This window comes from Bos taurus, chromosome 3 (assembly GCF_002263795.3).
Source record: "Bos taurus isolate L1 Dominette 01449 registration number 42190680 breed Hereford chromosome 3, ARS-UCD2.0, whole genome shotgun sequence".
Taxonomy (NCBI): Eukaryota; Metazoa; Chordata; class Mammalia; order Artiodactyla; family Bovidae; genus Bos; species Bos taurus.
In genome coordinates, this window is record NC_037330.1 from 6,833,456 (window position 1) to 6,854,882 (window position 21,427).

The window sequence follows — 21,427 nt, forward strand, 5'->3', positions numbered from 1 at the left end:
TTCACAGATGAAGAAAACTCAGGCCCAGATGGTTAACTGATTTACCCAAAGCCTCACAGCTGCTTATCAGCAAAACTGAGACAAGATGGATTAAGTGACTGTTAGGAATTAACCCAGAGAAGGCAATGGCACCCCACTCCAGTACTCTTGCCTAGAAAATCCCATGGACAGAGGAGCCTGGAAGGCTGAAGTCCATGTGATCGCTGAGGGTCGGACACGACAGAGCGACTTCACTTTCACTTTTCACTTTCATGCATTGGAGAAGGAAATGGCAACCCACTCCAGTGTTCTTGCCTGGAGAATCCCAGGGACGGGGGAGCCTGGTGGGCTGCAGTCTATGGGGTCACACAGAGTCGGACACGACTGAAGCGACTTAGCAGCAGCAGCAGGAATTAACCTCGCCTTAGCCATTGGATAAGTGTGTGTGCCCCACCTGACATGCTTGGATTCCGAGAAGCCTGGGAGCAAACCAGAAGCTTCGTTCACCTCTGCTCCGCCTGCCCACTCTGCGATGGTGCCCAACCACATAATCAGCGCAGGGCTCAAACCACCTCTCACTCATCCTGCTGCCACCATCCCACCACTGTCTCTGCCACCAGCATTATTACAGCGTAGAAAACCAGATTATTTTCCTCCTCTGCATATGCACACGACCACAGACTTTGGAGTTGTAAGAACTGAAGGATTCATCTAGTATTAGTATAACCTCTGTGCAAACAGACCCAAAGTAGTTCAATACCAGATGATCAGTCAGTAGTAGACCCCTGACTAAAATTCCAAACTCTTTTTTTCTTTCCACTACACTACTAACCTTAAGTGCAAGAGACTTATTTTTTTATGACATATGTATTTTTTTAATTTTATTTTTAAACTTTACATAATTGTATTAGTTTTGCCAAATATCAAAATGAATCCATCACAGGTATACATGTGCTCCCCATCCTGAACCCTCCTCCCTCCTCCCTCCCCATACCATCCCTCTATTTTTTAAACATTCCTTTATTTCTTTGGCTGCACCGGATCCTAATTGAGGCACAAGGACCCTTAGTTGCATCATGTGGGATCTAGCTCCCCGGCCAAGGATCAAACCCAGGCCCCCAGCTTTGGGGGCATAGTCTTAGCCACTGAACCACCAGAGAAGTCTCAAGAGACCTATTTTTAAGACAAACTTTCTTGTCTCCGATCTCTTGAAATATGTCCTATGTAGCTGTTTCCCCTCAAGATGCTTCTTGAAAAAAAGAAAGAGCTCCATGATCCAAACGCTCATTGAGTGTTTATACGCTACATTTCTCTCAGAAGATCAAAATGCTTATTTCCATATTATAGACCTTGGGAAGTCCTTGCAATAAACAAACCTGCTTAATTCTCTAAGAATAGTTTCCCAAACTTAAGCCGCAGAACTCTGGCCCTTGCCCTCCCCTATTGTTTTCTATTTAAAAACCCACAAGTTTCCAAGGATTGTACTTTGGGAAGTACCACGTTTGTCCAATGAGCCAGATTTCCTTCATTAGGTCCCGACAGAAGTGCCCGTCCTGAGAGGTTCTCCCGGTGGGAACTCAGCTGGGGAGGGATGAGAGACAGAGAAGGAAAAGGAAGCAACCGCGAGCCCAGCCTCCTCCAGGGCCATCTGCTCTGCCGGCATCAAAGGGCATTTGAAAAACTTGGACTCAGGATCCTGGCTAGAAGCTTAAGGCACTTTTCTCCAGCCTAAAGTTCTTGTGGGAAGATGGGTCTCTAGGTTCTCACACATTCCACATTAGTTAGTGTGGGATCTTCACCCTGCTTCTACCCCATCATTAGTAGCAATACCATCTCACTGGTGTCCTTCAGGTTACACCCACGGCAGCCCTACCTTGTCCTGGCTCCTTCTGCCATCTTGGTCCAAACCTGGTCGCTTCACATCTGGAGGACTGAGAAGAGCCTTTGGATAACTCTCCCTGGCTTAACTCCTCCCCTGCGATTTCCCTGACATGCTGCAGTCACATTAATCTTAAACAACACTGCACTTGCTATAAGATAAAGGAAAATGTCCAAAATTCCCCAACTCCCCTTAATGTAATAAAACACAGCTATGCAAGGCTCTTTTCTCCATGCTCCCCAGTACAAATTTCCCACCACCCCAGGCTTACATCCTCACTGTTCCAAGCCGGCTGATCCTAAGCACTCTGACGGCCAAGCCTCTGCTTTTCCTGTTCTTTGCTTCCTGTCTGTCTAATTCCATCCAATTCTTACACCACTTATAGCATCCAGCTCCAGTCCCCTGACAATACAACCCCTTCCCTGCGTTTTAGCGTTTGCAGACACTGAGCAACTAGCCCCACATTTCCTTTACTGTTTCCTGAATTTTCTAACTGATAATAAACTCAGGAAGAGAAAAGACTGTGCCTTATGACATTCAAGTCACTTAGTAAGTACTCAACAAAAAAAATTTTTTTTTGCTTAATAAAGGAATAAATCCATGTAGACCTCAGAACCACGAGTTAAGCAGAACTCTTGGAAAATGCCTACAAACACTGTAGGAAAATGAGCCCCTTTCTGGGCCTCAAAGTCATTTACACTTTTCTATTGATCTTAGTTTTAGGAAAGGGGAAGAAGATTGATTCTATCTCACCATGGGGCACCTGGCGAGTTTTAATTCTTTTTTTTTTATAGACAGAGCTATGCTTTCTGCCCCTTCTCATAGGCTCCTTGCCGTGTTGGCCTCCAAGAGAGAGTCTAGACTGAGTACATTAAGTGATATTTAAACATGTATCTCTAAATTTTCCAAGGGTCTGGCCAAAAGAATGTTCTTTCCAAGAACATATTCTCTATTGACAATTGTTCCTTCTTTCTTTCATTCTTTGAATTTAGTGAGTCCTTGAGATAGAAGGATGGATAAAAAACAATCATGGGCCACGAAGCACCCACAGTCAAATGCAGTTTTACTCTAAATGGAGGCAAAGGAACGCCTGCAACAGAATCAATCACCTGAGGGAGGCTGCTAAAAACACAGGTTCCCTGGACACTATGCAGAACATGTTTCATCTATCAAGTTTTAAGGGCTTCCCCAGTGGCTCAGTGGTAAAGAATCTGCCTGCAATGCAGGAGACGCAGCTTCAATCCCTAGGTCAGGAAGATCCCCTGGAGGCGGGCATGGCAACCCACTCCAGTATTCTTGCCTGGAGAATCCCATGGACAGAGGAGTCCGGCGGGCTACATAGTCCATAGAGTCACAGAGACTCAGACACAACTGAAGGGACTTAGCATGCATGTATTTCAAATTTTGAGTGGAGCCTGGGCTCTGTATTTTTAAGAAGCACTGCAGATGATTCTGATCCATACTGAAGTTTGAGACTCACTGGCTCAACAGAAAAGACAAGGATATCAGGAGACAACTATAAAACAGGGATGCCTACTTGCAAAAAAAAAGTGAGATTCACAGGTTCAAGAAGAGTAACCAGGTAGTGGTAAAAAGTGAGGTGCTTCAGTGGGAAAGACCTAGGCTCCAATTCTTATTCTGCTACTTATTAGTATTTGCTATGTGAGTGAGTCTCTCTTAGTGTCTTGTGTTCTCACGTATAACATAGGAAAGATACCCACTTCACACAATTATAAGGTTTCGATGAGATAATGTATATAAAGTGCTTAATATAAATCTTGGTATAAAATAAGCACTCATGGCTAAGTTGTCATAATGTTTTTGATTATTAGTAAAATTTAAAGAGGACATCAGAAAGGCTTTCCTGGAAAAAAAAAATGTAGTTTGAATTTACTTTTAGAGTAGAGTCTCTCCAAGTACAAATATATTCTTTCAGGCCATGACATTTGTAGAATTTTTTAAATTTTATATCTTCGATTCTATAATTTGGAACTTTTCATGCTAGTGGTAACAAAGCGATTTCAGGGCCTGCCTTTTCATCTGGGTTTATGATTGTCCAAATGCCAGATGAAAGCCAGCTCAAGCCAAGAGCCAATCTAGAAACTGAGGAAATTGTGGGAGAATTGAGTCGCCGGGTGGCACAGGGTAGTTGAATCTGCTCAGCCATTGCGGTCAGCGCCGTGTTCCGCAATGAGCAGATGTGTGACATGAACTCTGACTCTACATACCAGTGCCTACAAGTTTATAAGCAGAAATCTGAAGCACAGACACAAAAAGCACAATGGTTCTGTCACTGATTCTAGTAATAGTCAGATTAGATAGCAATTTATCAACCCCATGCTAACCCTATCTTCAAGAGAATAGACACTTTAACAAATATCTAACGATACCAAGTTAAAATTAACATTGGAACACTGCCTACCGGCAGAGACTTGGTTAAGTAAATATGAGGTCTGATTTTCCCAAATGCATAAACCCTTGAGGCTATTAATAACAATATGTTTAATACACTCTAATAAGCATTTTCTGCATGAGTATTAATTACATTTAAACAACAGTCCCAAATTAAACATAGACCAGGCCCTGAGGCTACATGTGTCCACTCTATCTTTAAACCCCACTGCTGCTGCTGCTGCTGCTAAGTCGCTTCAGTTGTGTCTGACTCTGTGCAACCCCAGAGATGGCAACCCACCAGGCTCCCCCGTCCCTGGGATTCTCTAGGCAAGAACACTGGAGTGGGTTGCCATTGCCTTCTCCAATGCACGAAAGTGAAAAGTGAAGTCGCTCAGTTGTATCCGACTCTTAGCGACCCTATGGACTGAAGCCTACCGGGCTCCTCCATCCATGGGATTTGCCAGGCAAGAGTACTGGAGTGGGGTGCCATTGCCCTCTCCATTTAAACCCCACACTAGCGGTTAGTTTCAACAAACCACATCATCTCACGCATTAAAATAACGTTTAATTATTTTATTGAGTTTATAGCTATATTTGACTTCACTTAAAACTTTGCTTCAGCTTTATAGTTGCAGAAAAACTCCTCCCACAGACGGAGGCATCTGGTGGGCTGCAGTCTATGGGGTCTCAAAGAGTCAGGCATGACTGAGCAACTTCACTTTCACTTTTCACTTTCCTACATCGGAGAAGGAAATGGCAACCCACTCCAGTGCTCTTGCCTAGAGAACCCCAGGGACCAGGGAGCCTGGTGGGCTGCAGTCTATGGGGTCACACAGAGTCAGACACGACTGAAGCGACTTAGTAGCAGCAGCAGCTGTGTCCAAATAATTGATCATCCTGAGAAGCTGAAAAAAATTCTCTATAAAATAGGTGCACATGTTGTTCAGGTGTGAGTACTTAGATAATCCTGAGGGAAATTTTTTAGACTGCTGAGTCTGTTCTCTGCCCCTGCCTTTCCACCAAAGGAAGCAGCAGAGGATGTGCTCCTTCCCAGCAACCCCACTGCTGGGCATACACACCGGGGAAACCAAAATTGAAAGAGACACATGTACCCCAGCATTCACTGAAGCACTGTTTTCAATACCTAGGACATGGAAGCAACTTAGATGGCCATCAGCAGATGAATGGATAAGGAAGTTGTGGTAAGTATACACAATGGAATATTACTCAGCTATGAAAAGGAATTCATTTGAGTCCGTTCTGATGAGGTAGATGAACCTGGAGCCTATTATACAGAGCAAAATAAGTCAGAAAGAGAAAGACAAATACTGTATATTAATGTATATATATGAAATTTAGAAAGATGGTACCAACGATCCTACATGCAGGGCAGTAAAGGAGACACAGATGTAAAGAACAGACTTTTGGACTCAGTCGGAGAAGGTGAGGGTGGAATGATTTGAGAGAATAGCTCTGAAATATGTACATCGCCATACGTGAAATAGATGACCAGTGTAATGCATGAAGCAGGGCACCCAAAGCCAGTGCTCTGACAACCCAGAGGGATAGGGTGGGGAGGGACGTGGGAGGGTGGTTCAGGATGGGGGGGACACATGTATACCTGCAACTGATTCATGTTGATGTAATGCAAAAACCCATCCCAATATTGTAATTATCCTCCAATTAAAATAAATTAACTTTTAAAAAGAGGAAAAAAAGAAACCCATGACTAAAAGCATCCCTGCAGGATGGCTGGTTCCTACATCTTCAGCAGTGGTCTCATTACCTTCCCAGTGGCTCCTATATCAGCATCAGCAAAGCTACTATGGTGTGGGGAGGGAAGGGGGAGGATAGTATTTCTTTGAACGTGAATACCATTTACCTTACACTTAAGACCATTTACCTGGCCTTAAGAAGTGTGGTTAGTGGTGAGGGTGGGGATTATTAAATTCTAATTAAAGGAAATCACATGAATCTAGATATCCCATTGCTTTGTCACCACTCTCACCTAATCTTAATTTATCCGCTAGAAAGTATATTTAACACCCCATGATCAATGAGTGGATTATTTTCCCCCAATATGTATTACTGAATCATGCAGTGGTAACTATTGGGTTGGGCAATATTTTGGGTTTTCTGTAACATCTTACAGAAAAACCCTGAATGAACTTTTTGACCAACCCAATATAATAATTCTCTCATTGTAAGGATGGATTTGGAGATATTTATGAAGCGCATCAGAGTACTTCTCCTAGGAGCTCCGAGGAATGGTGGCCCAATAGATTTGGGAGCAAGTTTGGTGTGATCACTGACCTAGAGCCAGACATGCTGGAGTGTGAAGTCAAGTGGGCCTTAGGAAGCATCACTACGAACAAAGCTAGTGGAGGTGGTGGAATTCCAGTTGAGTTATTTCAAATCCTGAAAGATGATGCTGTGAAAGTGCTGCACTCAATATGCCAGCAAATTTGGAAAACTCAGCAGTGGCCACAGGACTGGAAAAGGTCAGTTTTCATTCCAATCCCAAAGAAAGGCAATGCCAAAGAATGCTCAAACTACTGCACAATTGCACTCATCTCACACGCTAGTAAATTAATGCTCAAAATTCTCCAAGCCAGGCTTCAGCAATACGTGAACCGTGAACTTCCTGATGTTCAAGCTGGTTTTAGAAAGGCAGAGGAACCAGAGATCAAATTGCCAACATCCACTGGATCATCGAAAAAACAAGAGAGTTCCAGAAAAACATCTCTTTCTGCTTTATTGACTATGCCAAAGCCTTTGACTGTGTGGATCACAATAAACTGTGGAAAATTCTGAAAGAGATGGGAATACCAGACCACCTGATCTGCCTCTTGAGAAATTTGTATGCAGGTCAGGAAGCAACAGTTAGAACTGGACATGGAACAAGAGACTGGTTCCAAATAGGAAAAAGAGTATGTCAAGGCTGTATATTGTCACCCTGCTTATTTAACTTACATGCAGAGTACATCATGAGAAACGCTGGGCTGGAAGAAACACAAGCTGGAATCAAGATTGCTGGGAGAAATATCAACCTCAGATATGCAGATGACACCACCCTTATGGCAGAAAGTGAAGAAGAACTAAAAAGCTTCTTGATGAAAATGAAAGTGGAGAGTGAAAAACTTGGCTTAAAGCTCAATAAACATTCTGAAAACGAAGATCATGGCATCTGGTCCCATCACTTCATGGGAAATAGATGGGGAAACAGTGGAAACAGTGTCAGACTTTATTTTTTGGGGCTCCAAAATCACTGCAGATGGTGACCACAGCCATGAAATTAAAAGACGCTTATTCCTTGGAAGGAAAGTTATGACCAACCAAGATAGCATATTCAAAAGCAGAGACATTACTTTGCCAACAAAGGTCCATCTAGTCAAGGCTATGGTTTTCCCAGTGGTCATGTATGGATGTGAGAGTTGGACTGTGAAGAAACCTGAGCACCGAAGAATTGATGCTTTTGAACTGTGGTGTTGGAGAAGACTCTTGAGAGTCCCTTGGACTGCAAGGAGATCCAACCAGTCCATTCTGAAGGAGATCAGCCCTGGGACTTCTTTGGAAGGAATGATGCTAAAGCTGAAACTCCAGTACTTTGGCCACCTCATGCGAAGAGTTGACTCATTGGAAAAGACTCTGATGCTGGGAGGGATTGGGGGCAGGAGGGGAAGGGGCCGACAGAGGATGAGATGGCTGGATGGCATCACTGACTCGATGGATGTGAATCTGAGTGAACTCCGGGAGTTGGTGATGGACAGGGAGGCCTGGCGTGCTGCGATTCATGGGGTCACAAAGAGTCGGACACGACTGAGCGACTGAACTGAACTGAACTGTGGCTGACAATAGCTTCTGTTCCTACAAAGGGCTGGATTCAAACGTTTAGGAGACCCAAGCACTGAAAATATAACACCTTCCCTACTCCCACCTCACCAAGTACTCCGTTATAAAAAATAATACTCAGTGTAACATGAAGTATAAGAACATTCAGTAAAGTTCTGATTTTTTCATGATGATTGTTTCAATACTTTTTTGGAAACCAAATTTCTATTTATTTCTGAAAGAATTTGGAGATGCCCCTGCTAGTGCCTTAAACACCTTCATGTAAAACAACATTGTAAGTGAATCCAGGGTCCTCACTTCCATCATTTCACTTGAAACCAGGGCTCATTTGTTGTATAGTCTGCTGATAACAAAGATGGAGTCTTTTTTTGTGTTGAACTCTTTTCTTCCTATGTACTGCCCAAGAACTTCTTCACCAGCCTTCTCTTTGCCCTAACCTACCCAACTCAAATGAAGACTTAGATCTAAAAAATCTGAAATTCCTTTCAATATCCATACTACTTAGTAAATTAGGGCTAGAAATTAGAATTTCTGCCCTATTTAAAGCAATGTTCCTTTTTTTTTCTCTCCTATATTACTTCTGCCCAAGGCAAGAAGGAACTGGATGTAGGACCACCAGGAAATGCAGAGTCATTGAAGTTTAAATATGTATATAGGATAACAGTAGCCATCCTGAGATCTTTGACAAAACATGTTTTGTAAATGCTGGCAAGTACTTGTCATCTGGAAAATGAAAGTGGGGAGCACCTGGGAGCCCAGAGGTGGTCCTTCCTCCAGCTAAGCAAAAGGCACAAGACAGCCCCCTTTTTCCAGAGGGCATGGGGCTCCTGTGGATCTAGGAGAGGGGAAGAAGTTAGCACCCTAAGTCATAAAAATGAAAGAGGTGAGTAAACATCAGGGAGTTGTGAAAGGGAAACAATGGGAAGAGCATCAGTCATCTTTTATCCTGCAAAAGCCAAGTCTGTCACCAAAAACACAGCAAAAGGATAAGAAAGTAACTTTTCACACTCCACTGAGGTATCCCCGTAAGTCTAGAATTTACATCTTAGCTTGACATTCAAGTTTGACATCTCTTTGGTAATGAATGGCTGACCAAAATGCTCTTCACCTCCAAACATAATATTAAGTAACAGTTAATTTACTCTTCACATACCACTAACTAATCAAATGAGAATTTTTAGGGAAAAGTAAAAGGAAAGCACTTCTATTATCAGAGGTATGAACACACCAGTGAGGAAAGAAGCATGATGAGGAAGACATCAGCTCTGCATATGGTCAAACCAAGAGAAACCAAATCTGGAGCTGTACCCTGAAACCTAGAATGACAATCATCACCCTCTGGGAATAACCATTTTCTATTTATCACTTACAGGAAAACAGCCCTGTGTGCATTATATACCCAATACCCATTCCAGTATTCTGGCCTAGAGAATTTCATGGACCATACAGTCCATGGGGTTGCAAAGTCAGACATGACTGAACGACTTTCACTTCACACTCACACAAAGTATTCAGATGTCAGCTTACATATTACTCCACATTTGTGCTCATGAAGACTTTACTGCCTTCAATTTTCACATCTAAAAGAAGCAGGATCTGAACCCAGCGCTTCTGATAGCAGTCTCAGTGCTTACACCATTTCTCCATGACCTGCTCTCTTCCATGTTTTGAAGTTATGAGTAAAGTTGCCATAATCATCTGTATTTAGATTTCTGTGTAAACATAAGTTCTCAATTTGTTTGGGTAAATACCAAGGAGCATGATTTCTGGGTCACTCATACGAATATGTTGATTTCTGTGAAAAACTGCCAAAGTGGCTGTGCAATTTTGTATTTCCAGCAGCAGTGAATAAAAGTTATCACTGCTTTCTTCAGCACCAGTATGGGGTGCTATCACTGCTCTGGATTTCGGCCATTCTAACAGGTACTGTAATGATAATTCGTTGTTGAAATGATAATTCATTGTTGTCTTAATCTGAAATTTCCTGATGACATACAATGCTAAGCATTGTTTCATGTCTACTGTGGCTTCGCTGGTAAAGAATCCTCCTGCAATGCAGAAGACATGGGTTCGATCCCTGGGTTGGGAAAATCCCCTGGAGAAGGGAACGGCTACCCACTCCAGTATTCTTGCCTGGAGAACCCAGTGGATTATATAGCATGGGGTCGCAAAGAGTTGGACTCAGCAACACGACTGAGCAACTATCACTTTCACTGCAATCTGTGGGCTTCCCTCGTGGCTCAGGTGGTAAAGAATCTGCCCACAATGCTGGAGACCTGGGTTCAGTCCCTGGATGGGGAAGATCCCCTGGAGAAAGGAGTGGCAACCCTCTCCAGTATTCTTGCCTGGAAAATCCTATGGACAGAAGAGCCTGGCAGGCTACAGTCCATGAGGTTGCAAAGAGTTGGACATGACTGAGTGACTAACACTTTTTGCCATTTGTATATCTTCTTTGGTGAGCTGTCTGTTCATTTTCTTTTGCTCATTTTCTTATTGTTGAATTTGAAGAGTCCCTTACACATTTTAGGTAACTGTCCTCTATTGGATATGTCTTTCGCAAATATTTTCTCCCAATCCATGTCTTATAGTCTCATTGTCTTGATACTAGCTTTCACAGAGCAAAAAATTTTCATTCTAATGAAGTCCACTTTATCAATTTTTTCTTTCAAGGATTGTACCTTTGGTGTTGAAACGTCATCACCATACCCAACGTCACCTAGGTTTTCTCCTATGTTATGTTATAGTTTTCTGGTTTCTCATTTTATATTTAGGTTCATGATCTATTTTTAGTTCATTCTTGTGAAGGACAGAAGGTGTGAGTCTAGATTTGTTTTGGTTTTGGTGTTTTCTTTTGCATGTTCAATTATTCCAGCACCATTTGGTGAAAAGACTATCTTTCTCCATTGTACTGCCTTTTATTCTTTGCAAAAAAACAGTTGGCTATATTTATGTGGATTTATTTCTAAGCTCTCTAGTCTGTTCTATTGATCTACTTATCTTTTTTTTTTTTTTCAGCAATACCACACTGTCTTAATTACTGTAACTCTATAGTAAAGTCTTAAAATCGGGTAACATCAGTCCTCTGACTTTGTTCTTCTCCAGAAGGAGAAGGGGATGACAGACGATGAGATGGCTGGATGGCATCACCAACTTGATGGACGTGAGTTTGAGTGAACTCCGGGAGTTGGTGATGGACAGGGAAGCCTGGCGTGCTGCGATTCATGGGGTCGCAAAGAGTCGGACACGACTGAGCAACTGAACTAAACTGAACTGAATATTGTGCTGATTACTCTGGATCTTTTGCCTCTCCTTATAAATTTTAGAATCAGTTTTGTGATAGTCACAAAATAACTTACTGGGATTTTTACTAGGATTTGGATCTATTTATAATTTCCTTTGATATTATTTTAACATTTTATCTCAATTTTAAAAATCTGTCTAGTGTACACATTCTAAAAGTAGAACTACATCTGTCTGAGGAATAATTAGCTATTCTTAAGTAATATTTTATTTATTTATTTATTTGAAGCATAATTGCTTTACCATATTGTGTTGGTTTATACCAACATTATATATGTGTTGGTTGCCATATATCAACATGAGTCAGCCACAGTACTCCTGAGTAACTTTAACTCCCACTGCTCTCTTCTTTAGGTCAACTTGTTCCCCAGGCTCTCAAGAGAGTACATCCTAAAGAACCAACCCCAGCAGGCTTTGTATACTTCACCACTCCTCTAAACTTCATATGCCTCTGCGAAATCACAGTCCTGCAAGGCCTTTTGTTGGTATAGCTCCCGTAGGGCCTTCCAAGACAATCTTGCACACAGTAAATTTTGCTGGATTTGCTACTATGAACAGTGTTCAAAAGGCATTTGGACCAACCATCTCCATAGGCATAGTGCTTTCCTGCTTACAAAGTTCCTACACAGTATCTTCTCTGAACCTAAAGGAAGGGATAAAGACACATGAGGAAAATAGATGAGGAAATTGAGGAACACTGAAGTTAAAAGCCTTGAGGTAAAAAAAAACCTAGAAAATGATGGTGCTGAGATCAAAACTTACTACATATTTGCCTCACTACCTTTTGCACACAAGGTTCTATTCTTCAGAAGCCCTCCCAGTTATACCCCCGCCCTGGAGTACACAGCAATATGTTTGAGCAGTAGGTCCCAGACACTCTCCTCAAACATTTTTGGAAGGTCTCATTAAGCACAAAGCACAAGCCACAGACAGTTGAGTGAGTGAATACATTAAAGACAATGCTGATCTCCACGAGAAGCCCAGCTGAACCCAGGAGCTTCGAAGTAAGTCTAAACCCCTCTTAGAATCTCTCTGACTTTTCATTGCTCTTCCAGGCCTCAGGGATACTTGGGCTAGCTCAAACCTAACCTTTCTCGGTCCTTAGAGACCAAGATGAGAGTCCAGCTAACAAGTAGTGTGCATGCTCAGTCATTTCAGTCGTGTCCGACTCTCTGCGACCACATGGACTGTAGCCCACCAGGTTCCTCTGTCCATGGGATTTTCCAGGCAAGAATACTGGAGTGGGTTGCCATTTCCTTCTCCATGGGATCTTCCTGACCCAGGGATCGAACCTGGGTCTCCTGCATTGCAGGCAGACTCTTTACCATCTGGGCCACCAGGGAAGCCCCAGGTAATAAGTAGACAATCTGCCAAATTCTGGGACCTTTGTTGCTTGGAGAATTACAGAACTTGGAAATATCTAGTAGTTCTATGCACAATAGAAAGCAAAAAATAAGAAAACCAAAATAAGAAGAGAATTATTTTCAACCAAATCATATCTGAATAACACAGTATCAACCATAACATGTCCAAATGCAAGCAAATAAAATTAAAAGAGATGGAGAAAGTTTAGAGAGACCATCACTTTAGCCATTAGGTGATTGTTTTTTCAGTGACTATCCTTGGACAGGCATCTGGACATCTTGGTTCCTCTGTTAAGCTATTGTTATTAGAAAATGTTAAGCAAAGTGTGTTATACTCAGAAGTAGTCAATAAAAGCTTGCTAAATTGAATTAAACACAGAAAATACAGTTGAATTGTTGTGGGAACCCAAAGCAATCAGGGAGATAAACAGGTTAGAAACCACTGAGAAATGTAGCCAGATGGGGAAAATGGATAAGACTTGGGCATTAGAAGCAGGAGGGGGAAATGTGGTGAACATCAGTCCAGGCCAGTCCTCCCTCCGGTGGTCCCTCCAGCTTGGAGCCCTTGGTGGGACAAGTGAGCTACTGGATGACTACTCCAGAAGCACAAAATTTGATTTCTCCTTTGTTAACTCATCTCTCCCTTTCCTAAATGCATTTAGTTATGATAGCACTAGCAATTGTGACCCATACTATTTTACACTGCCCTTTAAATCTTTCCATCATAATAGGATTATTTGTCCAATATATTATATATTTTATCCCTCCTTCCCTACCTGTCCCAAGGTGCCAACTCTTTTTTCCTTCAGGTGTTGCACAGACCCCTAACCAAGTAATCCACTCTTGTGCTTAATTTCCTGTAAAGATAGCATTATGCACAAGTCTGTTTTGACCATTAAGGGAAAGGTTGAGGAAAAGTGAGGTAAGGGTGCATAAGGGAGTGGGGACAAGGAAATGAACTAACAGTTGTCTTTTCAAATCGAAGAGGACAAGTTTCCAACAGATTACATCCATGCTGCTTCCCAGGTGGCACCACTGGTAAAGAACCTGCCTGCCAATGCAGGAGACATAAGAGATTTGGTTCGATCCCTGGGCGGGAAGATCTCCTGGAGGAGGGCATGGCATGGCATGGCCACTGCAGTATTCTTGCCTGGAGAATCCATGGACAGAGGAGCCTGGCGGGCTACCATGCATGGGGTCGCAAAAAGTCAGAGTGAAACAGCTTAGCACACACCCACATAGTGAAATGAAAGAGATCTATCCAAGATAACAATCTCCATGATTCATACATGATGGGCTTTTAGACCACAGAGTATTGAAGATTCCACCAGAAAAAGTAAGAGAAGTGAGCATTCCCTTACTCGGACCATCTACTGTGTGCTGCTGCTGCTGCTAAGTCACTTCAGTCGTGTCCAACTCTGTGTGACCCCAGAGATGGCAGCCCACCAGGCTCCCCCGTCCCTGGGATTCTCCAAGCAAGAACACTGGAGTGGGTTGCCATTTCCTTCTCCAATGTGTGAAAGTGAAGTCACTTAGTCGTGTCCGACTCTTAGCAACCCCATGGACTGCAGCCTTCCAGGCTCCTCCGTCCATGGGATTTTCCAGGCAAGAGTACTGGAGTGGGGTGCCATTGCCTTCTCTGCATCTACTGTGTATGAGGCTGTATGTCGGCCTCTTTGCAAATCTAATGGCACGTATTTTGTATAACAAACCTATGAGACAAGAAAAATGAGACCTGAAGATGTTAAATATTTTGCCCAAGTTTACATGGCTAGTAAGTGGTGGCAAAACCAGAATTTAAACCCATGTCCTTTCCACTGCAAAAGTACTTTGAGAAGTATTATCTGTAGAAGGGGATTTTGCTCAGTGAATGTTGTTGCCTGGAAGAATGTCGTTGGACTGAGGATATGGGAAAATAACTGAGCTGAACAAGCCAAAGCAGCAGTGCCATACTAATAATACAAACAACCATCATCAGCATCACGTATTAGCTACGTGCCAAATGCTATGCTATATACTCACAAGTGGCATCTGTAATACCTATTCAATGGGAGTTACCAGCCTTACTTTACCATATAGGAAACTGAGAGAGTTTAAGCAACTTGCGCAGGGTCACAAGGTCAGTGAGTACAGAGCTGGGAGTGGAAATCGGGTCTGTCTGACTTCACAACAGAAAGAGTTCACGGCCTAGACAAGTGGTCCACGTAAGGGAAAAAGGCAGATTGTGGACATTTTGAGGTGGTCTTGACCCAGCTCAAAGCAGTCAGCTAGAGGAAAGAGGCATGCCCACCAGAGAAGGGAGGCACTGGCCGCTAAATTCTTGACAGCACACCAGGGTGGGGCCGTCCTATAAAGGAGGTCCTCACTTCACGCTGAGGAGTGACTGAGAAGACAGACTTGGAGAGTTATCAGCAGAGATTCAGGTTGGACTCACATGGGAAACACTTCAAAGTCCTCATTTCCACCTTCAGCTACTCTTACTTAACTGATCCTTAAGGTCCACTCAAAATTCCTAACATAGTGGTAAGCAACCCACATTGTGGACGGTTGCTGAATTCAGAGACGTTCTGGGAGGCCTGGGGATGCTGGACGCATATCTGGACCGAGTTGTCATTTTTGGGAGAAAGTCAATTCAAACACTGCACGACTTCAAACAAGGCAAGGGGCATAAAGAATCCAGTGTGTCTGTGTTGTGGGCAGGTCACCATTTATGTCAGCTGGTACACAACATCAGAAGGTCTGTGGAGGTCGGTTTTTGAGGGGCTTTAGCTTTCTGGATGCCCGGGAGACATGCCTGAAAGTGGATCTTATAAGGGAACTTGGGAAGAAGAGTCTGAGAGCTAATGCTAATTTAAAGTGGTATGACATCCACTCACACTTCATTGTCTAAAATAATGCCTTTAGCCAAATCACTGTAAAATTCTGACTAGATCCCCAACCTTCTCACCTCTTTGGTTTAGACCCTAATCACCACTTCCAAAATCTAACAGTGATAATTGTTATAAAATTCACAGTGCATACTTTAGGAATTCGCAAAGCTTTCTCCCATATGTATTTGATATATGCATAATGGTAACAGGAGCAGAGGTGATGACATGAAATCAGTGTTTGTTGAGCACTAGATGCTAACTTAGAGTGTTTCATGTACATTATTTCAGGAAGTTTTTGTAACAGTCCTGTTGGTGGGGGAGAATGGTGTGGCATCAACACACAGAGGGGTGGGAGGCACTCTAATATTGTAGTGTGCCTTTTAAAATGTAATCATGAGCTTCCTTGGTGGTTCAGTGGAGGAGAGTCCAGCTGCCAGTGCAGAAGACATGGGTTCGATCCCTGGTCCAGGAGGACCCCACATGCCGTGGGGCATCTAAGCCCATGTCCCACAACTGTTGAGCCCGTGCTCTAGAGCCCGGGAACCATAACTACTGAGCCCACGTGCCCTAGAGCCCTTGCTCCCAAACAAGAGAAGCCACCACAATGAGAAAAGCCTGCACATGGCAATTAGAGAGGAGCCTTTGATCACCGCAACTAGAGAACAGCCAGTGCAGCAACGAAGGCCTGGCACAGCCAAAAATAATAAATAAATAATACGGATCTTTAAAAAACGTAATGATATGAAATGATCTGGACTAGATTTGTTACATGTGATAGATAATTCATATGACTTAATGTCTGGGAAGTGATTGTATAAGAAAGGAGGCAAGCAGTGAGCTAACAGAGAGGCTAGAGGAGAGAGAGGCGGGGAGACTCCTCTGGATGACACTCCCACTCTGTGCTCAGACATTGTCTAGGAGAAGCTCACTGTTTTCCTCTACTCACACACTTACTTCCTGGAGCTGGTGCAGGCCCCACAGGTAAAGGGCTCAGACCCACAAAGGGCCCCCCAGGAGAGACACTGATTACAAGGGTCCCCAACTTACCTACAACATCTTTCCAACTTGACTACAAATCACAGGTTGCCGCAACCCATCCCCCACCTCCACCACCCCCTTTTAGATTCCATCATTTGCTAAACCAGCTCACAAAAGTCAGGAAAACACTTAATGTGTGATGTGAAGTGAAGTGAAGTGAAAGTCACTAAGTCGTGTCCGACTCTCTGTGACCCTATGGACTGTAACCTGCCAGGCTCATCCGACCAAGGAATTCTCCAGGCCAGAATACTGAAGTGGGTAGCCATTCCCTCTTCCAGGGGGTCTTCCCAACCCAGGGATCGAACCCAGGTTTCCCGCATTGCAGGCAGATTCTTTACCATCTGAGCCACCAGGGAAGCCCATACACTTATGGGTATTTATTTATTATATATTAAAGGATATGGATTAAATGGGCCTTCCACAGTGGCTCAGCAGTAGAGAATCCACCTGCAATGCAAGAGACCAGGGTTCAATCCCTGGCTTAGGAAAATCCCCTGGAGGAGGGCATAGCAACCCACTCCAGTATTCTTGCCTGGAGAATCCTATGAACAGATGAGCCTGGTGGGTTATAGTCCAAGGAGTCGGGCATGACTGAAGCAACTGAACAGCACAGATAAACAGCCAGCCAAAGAGATACATAGTGCAAGACAGCGTAGGAGCTTCTGTCCCTGTGGGGCAGGGGTGCACCATCCTCCAAATGCATGGTTGCGTTCACCAACCCAGAAGCTCCCCAAACTTGATCGTTTGGGGATTTCCAACACGTGGGCATGATTAATCATTAACTCCATCATTAACTCCCCTTCCTGGAAGGCAGGAGGTAGGGCTGAGAAGCCCAAGTCTTCCTGGGCACCAGCCTCCATCCAGGAGCCCACCCAAAGTCACCTCCTTAGAAAAAAAGACAGTCCTATCACCCAGAAAATTCTGAGGGACTTAAGAGCTCTACCCTAGGAACAGGGGTCAGAAGCCAAATATTAAAACAAAAGATGCTCCTAATACTCTCATCACTTAGGAAACTGCAAGGGTTTCAGAAGCTCTGTCCCAGGAACCAGGGAAAGAAACAAATATACTTTTTCTGCATATGTCACAGACATGGATATTGTTGGAGTTACAATTTATAGATTCTAAGTAAGAGAAACTGGGAATGCCTTCCACACTTCCCTTAACTTCAGTGTTTATAAAGCAAACAGCTCTTAACTAGAAGCAGAGGCAGGGCCTCCCCAGCACCTGCTGGGTCTCCACACCGACCCCCCGCCACCCTCATTCCCAGGACCAGAGGTATCCCTTCTGACCACAGGTACAGATGAGGGAACACGAGGAAGATCCAGGGTCAAGGAACAACCCTTAATCAGATATGAAGCTCCTGAAAAGCCATCTCCTTCGAGGAGAAAGATGTGAACTGATCCTAACAGACCTTCCTTGTTCAGAGATGGTGCAGACCCAGGCAAAGGAAGCATGGTGTCCTTCAGCGCCCACCGAGCCCCTGGGTGAGGTAGTGTGACCAGGCCAGGCACCAGAGGAAAGTTTCAGACAGAAAGTCCGGAGATATCCCCTGCAAGGAAGGACTGCTTCCATTCAAAAGAGATGGGCACTAGGACAGAATTCCCCCATTGCAGCCACCCTCCCGCCAGCATCAGCAGGCGCTGCCTCACATTTCATCCCAGTGTTCAGCGTCCATTGTCACAAGAACCATGTGGGGAAGCCCTTCACAGCCTTCAGATGGCATTCATGTCCAATATCTCCTCAAACAATAATACAGAAAAGAAGTGCTATTATTCCCATATGATACATACAGAGGCCAAGGTAGAGAACAGAAGATCAACTTTGCCAAGTAGTAAAAGAGAGAGCCAGAGCTTGAACTTGGGTCTTCAGAACCTAAATCCCAGGCTCTTTGCAGAACAAAGGTAAATATATACCAAACACCCAGAAGTAATGCACAGAGCTGCCCACCTGCAACCTCTTTCTGGTATCCAGACAGATAACCATCCAAGTGCGGAAGTGGCCTCTAAAAGAGGGTCCGCACGGCTCCCCTCGTCTGACATCTTCGCCCCCTAGTCACCAGTCACCCACCGAGGGAAATGTGGAGTTTGACTTGGAAGTAATCAAATGTGTGTATGGAGTGGGGGAGGGGAGTGCTATTACAGAGTGAGTCAGAGCACAGAGTTTAGAGTCAGACATTCGTGAGTTTGAACCTCATTAGCTCTACTTCCTTTTGCAGCTCACTCCACTTCTCTGTTTTAAGGTCTTTATTCATAAAATAGGAATAATGTCTCCGGAACTGTGAGGATTCAGACAGATTACAGATGGGGAGAGAGCTCTGAGCATGGAGTCTGGGGTAGAACAAGCACCTGGCTTTTTTTTTTTTTTACACACTGACACACAACCAAAGGTGACCACAGATACCATTTGCTGATGAACCACTATCGGGCATCCTCTCTTGAGGATAACTAATGTCCTTGTGGTGACTTGTTAATTAAACTGCCTCAGCCTCATGAATGTGGAGGTGTGGAGTGCAAAGAGCCCTGGGTTAGCAGGAAAGAGAACTTCGATTTCATCTGCAGCTTCACTACGAATGTTGCTGTGTGACCCTGAGTGTGTCAGTCCCACTCTGGCACTTCCACCGCTTGAGAAATGAGGGGTCATGAGGGATCTCTAAGGCTCTTTACAGACCTGACTCTCATTCCTCCAGGGAAAGGACGCAAAATGGTGCTGAAGCCCTCCTGGCCTGAGCAGTGCAAACTCCCGCCTCAAATGGCTGGCCTAAGAGCTTCAGCCACTTGGAAAAATCCTCTTTCCCCTTGGATGAGACTCTTGAACCTCAGCCAGGACTCAGAGGTCCCAACTGCAAACAGTCACAAGTCATTTGATAACAAAGGGAAAGACACCCCGGCCAGCGAGTTGGGGAAGATGAGGCTCGGCACCAACTGAAAAATACGCCAGCTAGCCCCCCACCCAGCCACCCCAAACCTCAGGGTGAAGCCACTGCTTACCCGAAGATGTCCTTCTCACCATTAAGTCTGCAACTCCCCTGAAAAACCAGAAGTACTAAAAGCTGTCCTCTCCCAAACTCAGGACCCTCCAACACCACTAGTAAGTGCCAAAAACTTAGCTCTCTGCTCAGGCTTCTCCATCTCTGAAATCAGCTCTGCGATCGGCCTGTCTTGCCTGCCAACAGTTTCAACTCTACGGACGCTGTTTATTGTATCCTGCAGTTGCGATGGATTCGTTTATTTTGCCTCAGTCTTCTTTGGTTAGTAGCGCTTTATTCTTCTCTCCATAACATAAATCCAGCCTCCCCAGATGTGAAACCTTGGATTTCTTAAGCCTATGGTGACCCATTTCCTTCCCTTCCTGGCCTGACTTGAAATGAAACTCCCTTCTGCCTCCTTTTTCAAACTTTTCCTGAGACATCGGGAGAAGGATAGTTAGAGCTTTCATTTTCGGAAAAGTGAAAAAAAAAAATGAAGGAAGAAAAAAAATCAAAACACATAACTTACGTTCATCCAGAAGTGCACAGTTTTGGATGGAAGAAAACAGAGCTATAATCCACTGCGTTCCCCCAACCCGAAAAGAAGAATCTGTTGTGAAACGCTTCTTTTTCCACTTTGCCGGTGGAGGAGCCCCGTGGTAGGCATACATCCACAGGCTGATGCAAGATGCCTTTGAGAGAAACCTCACATTCTGAGGATTCCTGGGAAAGCGCCAGGGATCCCAGCATCCAATATATTGCACATTTGGTTTCAATTAGGAAGGGGGTTGGGGAGGGAAGAAGGAAAGTCACCAATCAGAGCTGTTTTCTGTTTAGAGACTATTTCTTTTGACCCAAGGGACCTCGGGCAAAGCTATAATTTACAGCAAAACCCATTCATAGAAGAAAAAATATGTATAACCATAGGACAGACTTAAAGACACAGTTCCCTTCCGCCTTGTCCCCACCGCATCCATCCCCAAGCCCTCCCCTTCTTCCATCTAAGATTTGGTCCCCACCCTGTGACCCCCACCTCATTTTTCTTACTTAAGCTGAAGCTATGAGCACAACTTAAGGTTTGGATTCTTCCTCCTCCAACCGAAGCTTCCAGGACAGTTGGGTCACACACATGAAGCTGATCTTTAGTGTTTTATCCATGAAAGCCCAGAGCTGAGCCCTCCCCTCAAAAGCGTTTATTTAATCCTCCCCTCCACCCCTACTACCTCCCCCACCAAAAAAAAAAAAAAAAAGAATTAGATAGTTTGAGAGTCTAGGATTCCTTTTTTTTTTTCACTTAGTTCCCAGTTGATTGCTTCCTCTGAGGGTCTGTTGCTGTCCTGAATCCATGCTGCTAAATGAAAACACAAGCATTTACAAGGACTTTCTAAATTATTTTGAAACTTTTTTCCTCTTTTTTTTTTTTTTCTATCCACTGCTGTGAAGAAGATCACGTGAAAGGAGAGTATAAGTGACAGGGAGGAACCCTTCCTCTGCTCTTTAAAAGAGTAACTAATAATCCTCTCCATCCATCAAGGCTCCTGGCATTAACCCTTCAGAGCCTGGATCCTTCCTTCCCAAGCACAGGCTTGGTTTTTCCTGGAGGTCTCGATGCTCTGTGAGTACAGGAAATGCAGGGTAAGCAGAGACTTAAGGTCAGCAGATCCAGAGAGAAAGGCAGATGGCAAAAGAGGTTGAGAAGACCCAACCCACCTTTGAGCAATGCTTCCTCATACAAAGACCTTCTACCTCGGGGCTCTTAAGTGATCCCCACCTCTTCCCTGTTGTA

The 21,427-nt window shown here is 44.0% G+C and overlaps 1 protein-coding gene across 2 annotated transcripts in view; it reads right to left on the reverse strand.

Annotated features, from left to right (window-relative positions):
• DDR2 (discoidin domain receptor tyrosine kinase 2) overlaps nucleotides 1–20,337 on the reverse strand; it is a 182,496-nt gene extending 162,159 nt beyond the window's left edge. Inside the window, exon 1 of one of the 2 annotated variants that reach the window (XM_005203520.5) lies at nucleotides 20,171–20,337. The gene's annotated coding sequence lies outside the window, so the exon portion shown is untranslated. 2 annotated transcript variants of the gene reach the window in all.
• Between the last annotated feature and the right edge of the window lie 1,090 nt (nucleotides 20,338–21,427).